Raw genomic sequence first — 7,936 nt, forward strand, 5'->3', positions numbered from 1 at the left:
AAGATAGAGATACTTATGTAATTCATTGGTGAGAATTTCAGATAAGCGAATGGAGATGCTTTATCCCTTCTGTCTCTCTGCTTTCCTACTGTCTTCATCCAATCCTTCTTACTCCTTTCCATGGCAAGCTGTATGTTGGGCATCACCGTTGTCAATGGCTACAGTCCCGTCCTCTCAGTGAAAATGTTCAACGCACCCTGTCACGGCACGGCTATTCAGCTGTCGGTTCTCGATCATGACGGAATAGAATCCAGTGATTCTTTTGCGTTTGTCACTAACGCCCCACAATCGCGAGTTTGAAGCTCGTCACAGTCATTCAATCATTGAATCCTACTCGGAATACCACAGACAAGGTTTAGACCTTCCGGATTCTCTTGAATGCCGCCATCAATTCTAGCTTATACCACGAAGATTCCGGTTAAGGAAATCCAAGAGATATCTACTCAATCTAAGGTAGAACGGAGGTGGTTGTCAGGCACACGTTCATAGGTGAGAATGATGATGAGTGTCACGGATCATCACATTCATCAAGTTGAAGAACAAGTGATATCTTAGAACAAGAACAAGCTGAATTGAATAGAAGAACAATAGTAATTGCATTGATACTCGAGGTACAGCAGAGCTCCACACCTTAATCTATGGTGTGTAGAAACTCCACCGTTGAAAATACATAAGTGATAATAGTGATCATTGGCTTCGGCCCCAGAGAGGGAACCAAAAGAACCAAGATCTGATCTAAGAACTAGATGTCCGAAGATGAAAATACAATAGTAAAAGGTCCTACTTATAGGGAACTAGTAGCTTAAGAATTACAAAGATGAGTAAAAGACATAAAAATCCACTTCCGGGCCCACTTGGTGTGTGCTTGGGCTGAGCATTGAAGCATTTTCGTGTAGAGACTTCTCTTGGAGTTAAACGCCAGCTTTTGTGCCAGTTTGGGCGTTTAACTCCCATTCTTGTGCCAGTTCCGGCGTTTAACGCCGGGCAGTTTTGAGCTGATTTGGAACGCCAGTTTGGGCCATCAAATCTCGGGAAAAGTATGGACTATTATACATTGCTGGAAAGCCCAGGATGTCTACTTTTCAACGCCGTTGAGAGCGCACCAATTAGGCTTCTGTAGCTCCAGAAAATCCACTTCGAGTGCAGGGAGGTCAGAATCCAACAGCATCTGCAGTCCTTTTCAGTCTCTGAATCAGATTTTTGGTCAGGTCCCTCAATTTCAGCCAGAAAATACCTGAAATCACAGAAAAACACACAAAATCATAGTAAAGTCCAGAAAAGTGAATTTTAACTAAAAACTAACTAAAACATACTAAAAACATACTAAAAACAATGCCAAAAAGCGTACAAATTATCCGCTCATCAATCATCAAGCATCTCCCAAGTATAACGAGACACTCTCACATCCCTCTGCCACTCTAGAGGGAAAGAAGGCTCATCATTTTCGTCAAGAAAAAAGGGGCGGGCCCCCTCGACAGCACGAACCTTAAAGAAGTAATTCTTGAAATCCTTAAAAGACTCATCATACATAGCAAAAACTTTGTGGCCCTGGGCGGACCTGAAGGAAACCCAGGAAGCCTTCTTTTTTGAAGAACCGCCAGGCTTAGCAGAAACAAACAAATAAAGAAACAGAGTCTAGGAAGGTGTTACATCTAGTTCACGGCAGAGAAGTTGAAAAATTTTAATAAAACCCCAGGAATTGGGGTGAAGCTGGGATGGAGCAATATTACACGACCACAACAGGTCGGTTTCAAAAGCAGTAAAAGGAAAAGTAACATTCAACTGGCTGAAAAAGTATTCATAGGCATAAAAGAAGGGACGCTCCCTCTCAATGGAAGTCGGAAAGCAAACCCTCTCATCAGAATCAGGAGCAACAAGCTCGTAATCCCCCTCGCGAGCATTGTTACCACAAATCCTATGACGCTTCCTCAGCTCTATGCAAAATTCAACGTCCACAACGGAAACGCACAACAAAACAAGGGAGTCCAGCGAATCGGACATCCCCTCGGGAACTTTGGAAGACATCTCTACAATGTTATTGCGAGAAGACATGAGGCCAACTAAATCCTACAAGTAAGAAAAGAAAATGAGGTTACTACAAACATCTCGGACAAAGGAGAAAACAACTCGGTCAATACTTCTCAGGCAATGAAAAGCAAGAAAAGGAAAACCCCAAGACTCAAACCAAAGTCCTGGGGCATCCTTTGGAGGCAGTAACAAGGCAAGGTTTCCAGAAAAATAGTGTGAAGTTCGCATCCCAGCATTTTTCAAACAAGAAAAAGACCTCCTCAAACAAGCAAGCATTTTCAGAAGCATAAGTCATCACAGTGTACCAAACAAAAAGCATTCCCAGAACGTCAAAACGCGCCAAGCAGAAATTGCTAAAGGTATGAACTTTCTCAAAGTCAAAAACAAAAACGATCAAGCAAAGCAAGGAACAAGATGTAGATTCTCTATCAGAAGCAACAACAAAACCCTAGAAAGCCTCGACGAAAATATCAAAAGAGCCGCGAAAGAAGCAAGAAAGATAGTACCAACCTGAAAAAGCAGCGAGCTTCAAAGAAACTGAAGATGGAAATCTGGGAACACCTTCTCGCAAAGAAACGCGAACAAAGAGCAATGTCGCAGGGAGAAACGTGAAACTCCATGCGAAAATAGAAGCTCCAGAAACACCAAACGACGCCACAAACACAGAAAAAAGGAGAAGCGCGAAATAAAAAAATATAGAAGAGCGGTGAGAACGGAGAAGAGAAGTTATGAAAAGGGCAAAAGAAGAGAAACCGTTTCTGGGCTTTCAAAAATCAAAATAAAGAGCCAAAAGAAAACGGGGCAATTAATGCTAAAATTAAGGAAAGCATTAAACCCTCGCAAATTCCCAAAACGCCAATATAAAAGCGCGCGCCTTTAGAGGAAACGTTCTACATTCAAAAGATTCTACAAAAAGAAGAAATCGACAAAATGCTTGAGTTCGGCTTCATCATGAAAGGACCGAAGTCAAAAACTCGACCTCAACAGAAAGACCGAGCTCAAGCAGGGGCACTGTTCATACCCTGGGTCGAGCTGTCCGACCCGGGATGTTCGACAGATAAAGCGACCGACCTCTTCAGGTCAACCCGACCTCTCCTCAAAGAGCTCGGCCAAGTCACAGGAAAGCCCAAATGAAGGGCCCAAATAGAGGAACGCGCCCCAAATCCAAGGGCAGCCCAAGCCCATAGAGATAAAGGCGGTTCCCTTAAAGATGACCTCACTTAAAGATAAGATAAAGATAAGATAAGATAACTAACTTATCTTATCCGCAGGAAGCCACATCTCACCATTATAAATACACTGGAGCACCCAGGTATAACTCACACTCTGATTCTACTCAATGCCTGCTTAATACCCTTGCTAACTTAAGCATCGGAGTCCCTTGCAGGTACCCCCCACCCTCCGGGGACGAAGGATCAGCATCACCACCAAGTCCAACATGTCGGACACACCAGCTCCGGCCGCTGTACACCTGCTGGACACGTCGGCTCCGACCAACATAGAAGGTCTCGTCCGAGATCGACCTACAGTTTCAGGTGACCCTCGAAACACCTGCCATTGGAGCAAACAACTTTGAGCTTAAGCCTCAATTAGTTTCTCTAATGCAACAGAATTGCAAGTTCCATGGACTTCCATTGGAAGATCCTCATTAGTTTTTAGCTGAATTCTTGCAAATCTGTGACACTGTCAAGACTAATGGGGTTGACCCTGAGGTCTACAGACTTATGCTATTCCCTTTTGCTGTAAGAGACAGAGCTAGGATATGGTTGGACTCACAACCTAAAGAAAGCCTGAACTCTTGGGAAAAGCTAGTCAATGCCTTCTTGGCAAAGTTCTTTCCACCTCAAAATTGAGTAAGCTTAGAGTGGAAGTCCAAACCTTCAGACAGAAAGAAGGAGAATCCCTCTATGAAGCATGGGAAAGATACAAACAATTAATCAGAAAGTGTCCCTCTGACATGCTTTCTGAATGGAGCATCATAGGTATTTTCTATGATGGTCTGTCTGAACTGTCCAAAATGTCATTGGATAGTTCTGCTGGAGGATCTCTTCATCTGAAGAAGATGCCTACAGAAGCTCAAGAACTAATTGAAATGGTTGCAAATAACCAATTCATGTACACTTCTGAAAGGAATCCTGTGAACAATGGGACAAATCAAAAGAAAGGAGTTCTTGAGATTGATACTCTGAATGCCATATTGGCTCAGAACAAAATATTGACTCAGCAAGTCAATTTGATTTCTCAAAGTCTGTCTGGAATGCAAAATGCACTAGGCAGTACTAAGGACGCTTCATCTGAAAAAGAAGCTTATGATCCGGAGAACCCTTCAATGGAAGAGGTGAATTACATGGGAGAACCCTATGGAAACACCTATAATTCTTCATGGAGAAATCATCCAAATCTCTCATGGAAGGATCAACAGAGACCTCAACAAGGTTTCAATAATAATAATGGTGGAAGAAACAGGTTTAGCAATGGCAAGCCTTTTCCATCATCTTCTCAGCAACAGACAAAGAATTCTAAGCAGAACCACTCTGACTTAGCAACCATGGTCTCTGATCTAATCAAAACCACTCAAAGTTTCATGACTGAAACAAGGTCCTCCATTAGAAACTTGGAGGCACAAGTGGGTCAGCTGAGCAAGAAAGTTACTGAACTCCCTCCTAGTACCCCTCCAAGCAATACAGAAGAGAATTCAACAGGAAAGTGCAAGGCCATCAACATGGCTGAATTTGGAGAGGAGGAAGAGGCAGTGAACGCCACTGAGAAAGACCTTAATGGACGTCCACTGGCCTCCAATGAGTTCCCTAATGAGGAACCATGGGAATCTGAGGCTCACACTGAGACCATAGAGATTCCAATGGATTTACTTCTGCCATTCATGAGCTTTGATGAGTATTCTTCCTCTGAAGAGGATGAGTATGTCACTAAAGAGCAAGTTGCTAAATACCTTGGAGCAATCATGAAGCTAAATGACAAGTTATTTGGTAATGAGACTTGGGAGAACGAACCTCCTTTGCTCACCAAAGAACTGGATGACTTGTCTAGGCAGAGATTACCTCAAAAGAGACAAGATCCTGGAAAATTTTCAATACCTTGTACCATAGGCACCATGACCTTTAAGAAGGCTCTGTGTGACCTAGGATCAAGCATAAACCTCATGCCTCTCTCTGTAATGGAGAAGCTAGGGATCTTTGAGGTGCAAGCTGCAAGAATCTCACTAGAGATGGCAGACAACTAAAGAAAACAAGCTTATGGACTTGTAGAGAATGTTCTGGTAAAAGTTGAAGACCATTACATCCCTGCTGATTTCATAGTCCTAGAGACTGGGAAGTGCATGGATGAATCCATCATCCTTGGCAGACCCTTCCTAGCCACAGCAAAGGCTGTGATTGATGTTGACAGAGGAGAATTGATCATTCAAGTGAATGAAGAATCCTTTGTGTTTAAGGCTCAAGGATATCCCTCTGTCACCATGGAGAGGAAGCATGAAGAGCTTCTCTCAAAACAGAGTCAAACAGAGCCCCCACAGTCGAACTTTAAGTTTGGTGTTGGGAGGCCACAACCAAATTCTATGTTTGGTGTTGAACCCCCACATTCAAACTCTAAGTTTGGTGTTGGGAGGTTCCAACATTGCTCTGAGTATCTGTGAGGCTCATTGAGAGCCCTCTGTCAAGCTACTGACATTAAAGAAGCGCTTGTTGGGAGGCAACCCAATGTTATATTTTATCTATTTTCCTTTGTTATTTTATGTTTTCTGTAGGTTGATGATCATGAGAAGTCACAAAATCAATTGAAAAAGCAAAAATAGAATGAAAAATAGAAAGAAAAACAGCACACCCTGGAGGAGAACTTGCTGGCGTTTAAACGCCAGTAAGGGCAGCAAATGGGCGTTTAACGCCCAGTCTGGCACCATTCTGGGTGTTTAACGCCAGAAAGGGGAACCAGACTGGTGTTAAACACCAGGAAAGGGCAAGAAGCTGGCGTTAAATGCCAGAAATGGGCACCAGCCCAGCGTTTAACGCCAGAATTGGCACAGAGAGCAATTTTGCTCGCCACTTGGTGCAGGGATGACTTTTCCTTGACACCTCAGGATTTGTGGACCCCACAGGATCCCCACCTACCCCACCACTCTCTCTCTTCTTCTTCACCCATTCACCAATCACCTCAACACCTCTTCCCCAAAAACCTTTCACCTATCAAATCCCATCTTTCTCTTCACCACTCACATCCATCCTTCATAAAACCCCACCTACTTCACCATTCAAATTTAAACCACTTTCCCTCCCAAATCCACCCTCCCATAACCGAACCCTACCCCTCTCTCCACCCCTATATAAACCCATCTTCACCCCTTCATTTTCACACAACCTAAACACTACTTCTCCCTTTTTGGCCGAACCACAAAGCCACCTCCATCTCCTCTATTTCTTCTTCTTCTACTCTCTTCTTTCTTCTTTTGCTCGAGGACGAGCAAACCTTTTTAAGTTTGGTGTGGTAAAAGCATTGCTTTTTGTTTTTTCATAACCATTTATGGCATCCAAGGCCGGAGAAACCTCTAGAAAGAGAAAAGGGAAGGCAAAAGCTTCCACCTCCGAGTCATGAGAGATGGAGAGATTCATCTCAAGGGTGCATCAAGACCACTTCTATGAAGTTGTGGCCTTGAAGAAGGTGATCCCCGAGGTCCCTTTCAAACTCAAAAAGAGTGAATATCCGGAGATCCGACATGAGATTCGAAGAAGAGGTTGGGAAGTTCTTACTAACCCTTTTCAACAAGTCGGAATCTTAATGGTTCAAGAGTTCTATGCCAATGCATGGATCACCAAGAACCATGATCAAAGTGTGAACCCGGACCCAAAGAATTGGCTTACAATGGTTCGGGGGAAATACTTAGATTTTATTCCGGAAAATGTAAGGTTGGCATTCAACTTGCCCATGATGCAAGGAGATGAACACCCTTACACTAGAAGGGTCAACTTTGATCAAAGGTTGGACCAAGTCCTCACAGTCATTTGTGAAGAGGGCGCCCAATGGAAGAGAGATTCAAGAGGGAAGTCAGTTCAACTGAGAAGGCATGACCTCAAGCCCGTGGCTAGGGGATGGTTGGAGTTTATCCAACGCTCAATCATTCCCACTAGCAACCGGTCCGAAGTTACTACAGACCGGGCCATCATGATCCATAGTATCATGATTGGAGAAGAAGTAGAAGTTCATGAGGTTATAGCCCAAGAACTTTATAAGGTGGCGGACAAGTCCTCTACCTTGGCAAGGTTAGCCTTTCCTCATCTCATTTGTCACCTCTGTTATTCAGTTGGAGTTGACATAGAGGGAGACATCCCCATTGATAAGGACAAGCCCATCACTAAGAAAAGGATGGAGCAAACAAGAGATCCCACTCATCATGAAATCCCTGAGATGCCTCAAGGGATGCACTTTCCTCGACAAAACTATTGGGAGTAAATCAACACCTCCCAAGGAGAATTGAGTTCCAACATGGGACGACTAAGTGTGGAGCACCAAGAACATTCCATCCTCCTTCATGAAATTAGAGAAGATCAAAGAATTATGAGAGAGGAGCAACAAAGGCAAGGAAGAGACATTGAGGAGCTCAAGCACTCCATAAGATCTTCAAGAGGAAGAACAAGCCGCCATCACTAAGGTGGACCCGTTCTTTAATTTCCTTGTTCTTTATTTTTCTGTTTTTCGAAAAATCATACTTATGTTTATCTATGTTTGTGTCTTGTGATCATTAGTGTCTTAGTGTCTATGCCTTAAAGTTATGAATGTCCTATGAATCCATCACCTTTCTTAAATGAAAAATGTTCTTAATTGAAAAAGAGAAGAATTGCATGAATTTCAGATTTTATAACAGATTAATTATTTTGATGTGGTGGCAATACTTTTATTT

General features: G+C 43.1%; 1 non-coding gene across 1 annotated transcript; it reads right to left on the minus strand.

Annotated features, from left to right (window-relative positions):
* Positions 1 to 3,883: 3,883 nt before the first annotated feature.
* LOC130984026 (small nucleolar RNA R71) lies at positions 3,884 to 3,991 on the minus strand. The gene has a single exon (XR_009087987.1). It is a non-coding gene; the product is annotated as a small nucleolar RNA R71 (small nucleolar RNA).
* Between the last annotated feature and the right edge of the window lie 3,945 nt (positions 3,992 to 7,936).

This window comes from Arachis stenosperma, chromosome 5, assembly GCF_014773155.1.
Source record: "Arachis stenosperma cultivar V10309 chromosome 5, arast.V10309.gnm1.PFL2, whole genome shotgun sequence".
Taxonomy (NCBI): Eukaryota; Viridiplantae; Streptophyta; class Magnoliopsida; order Fabales; family Fabaceae; genus Arachis; species Arachis stenosperma.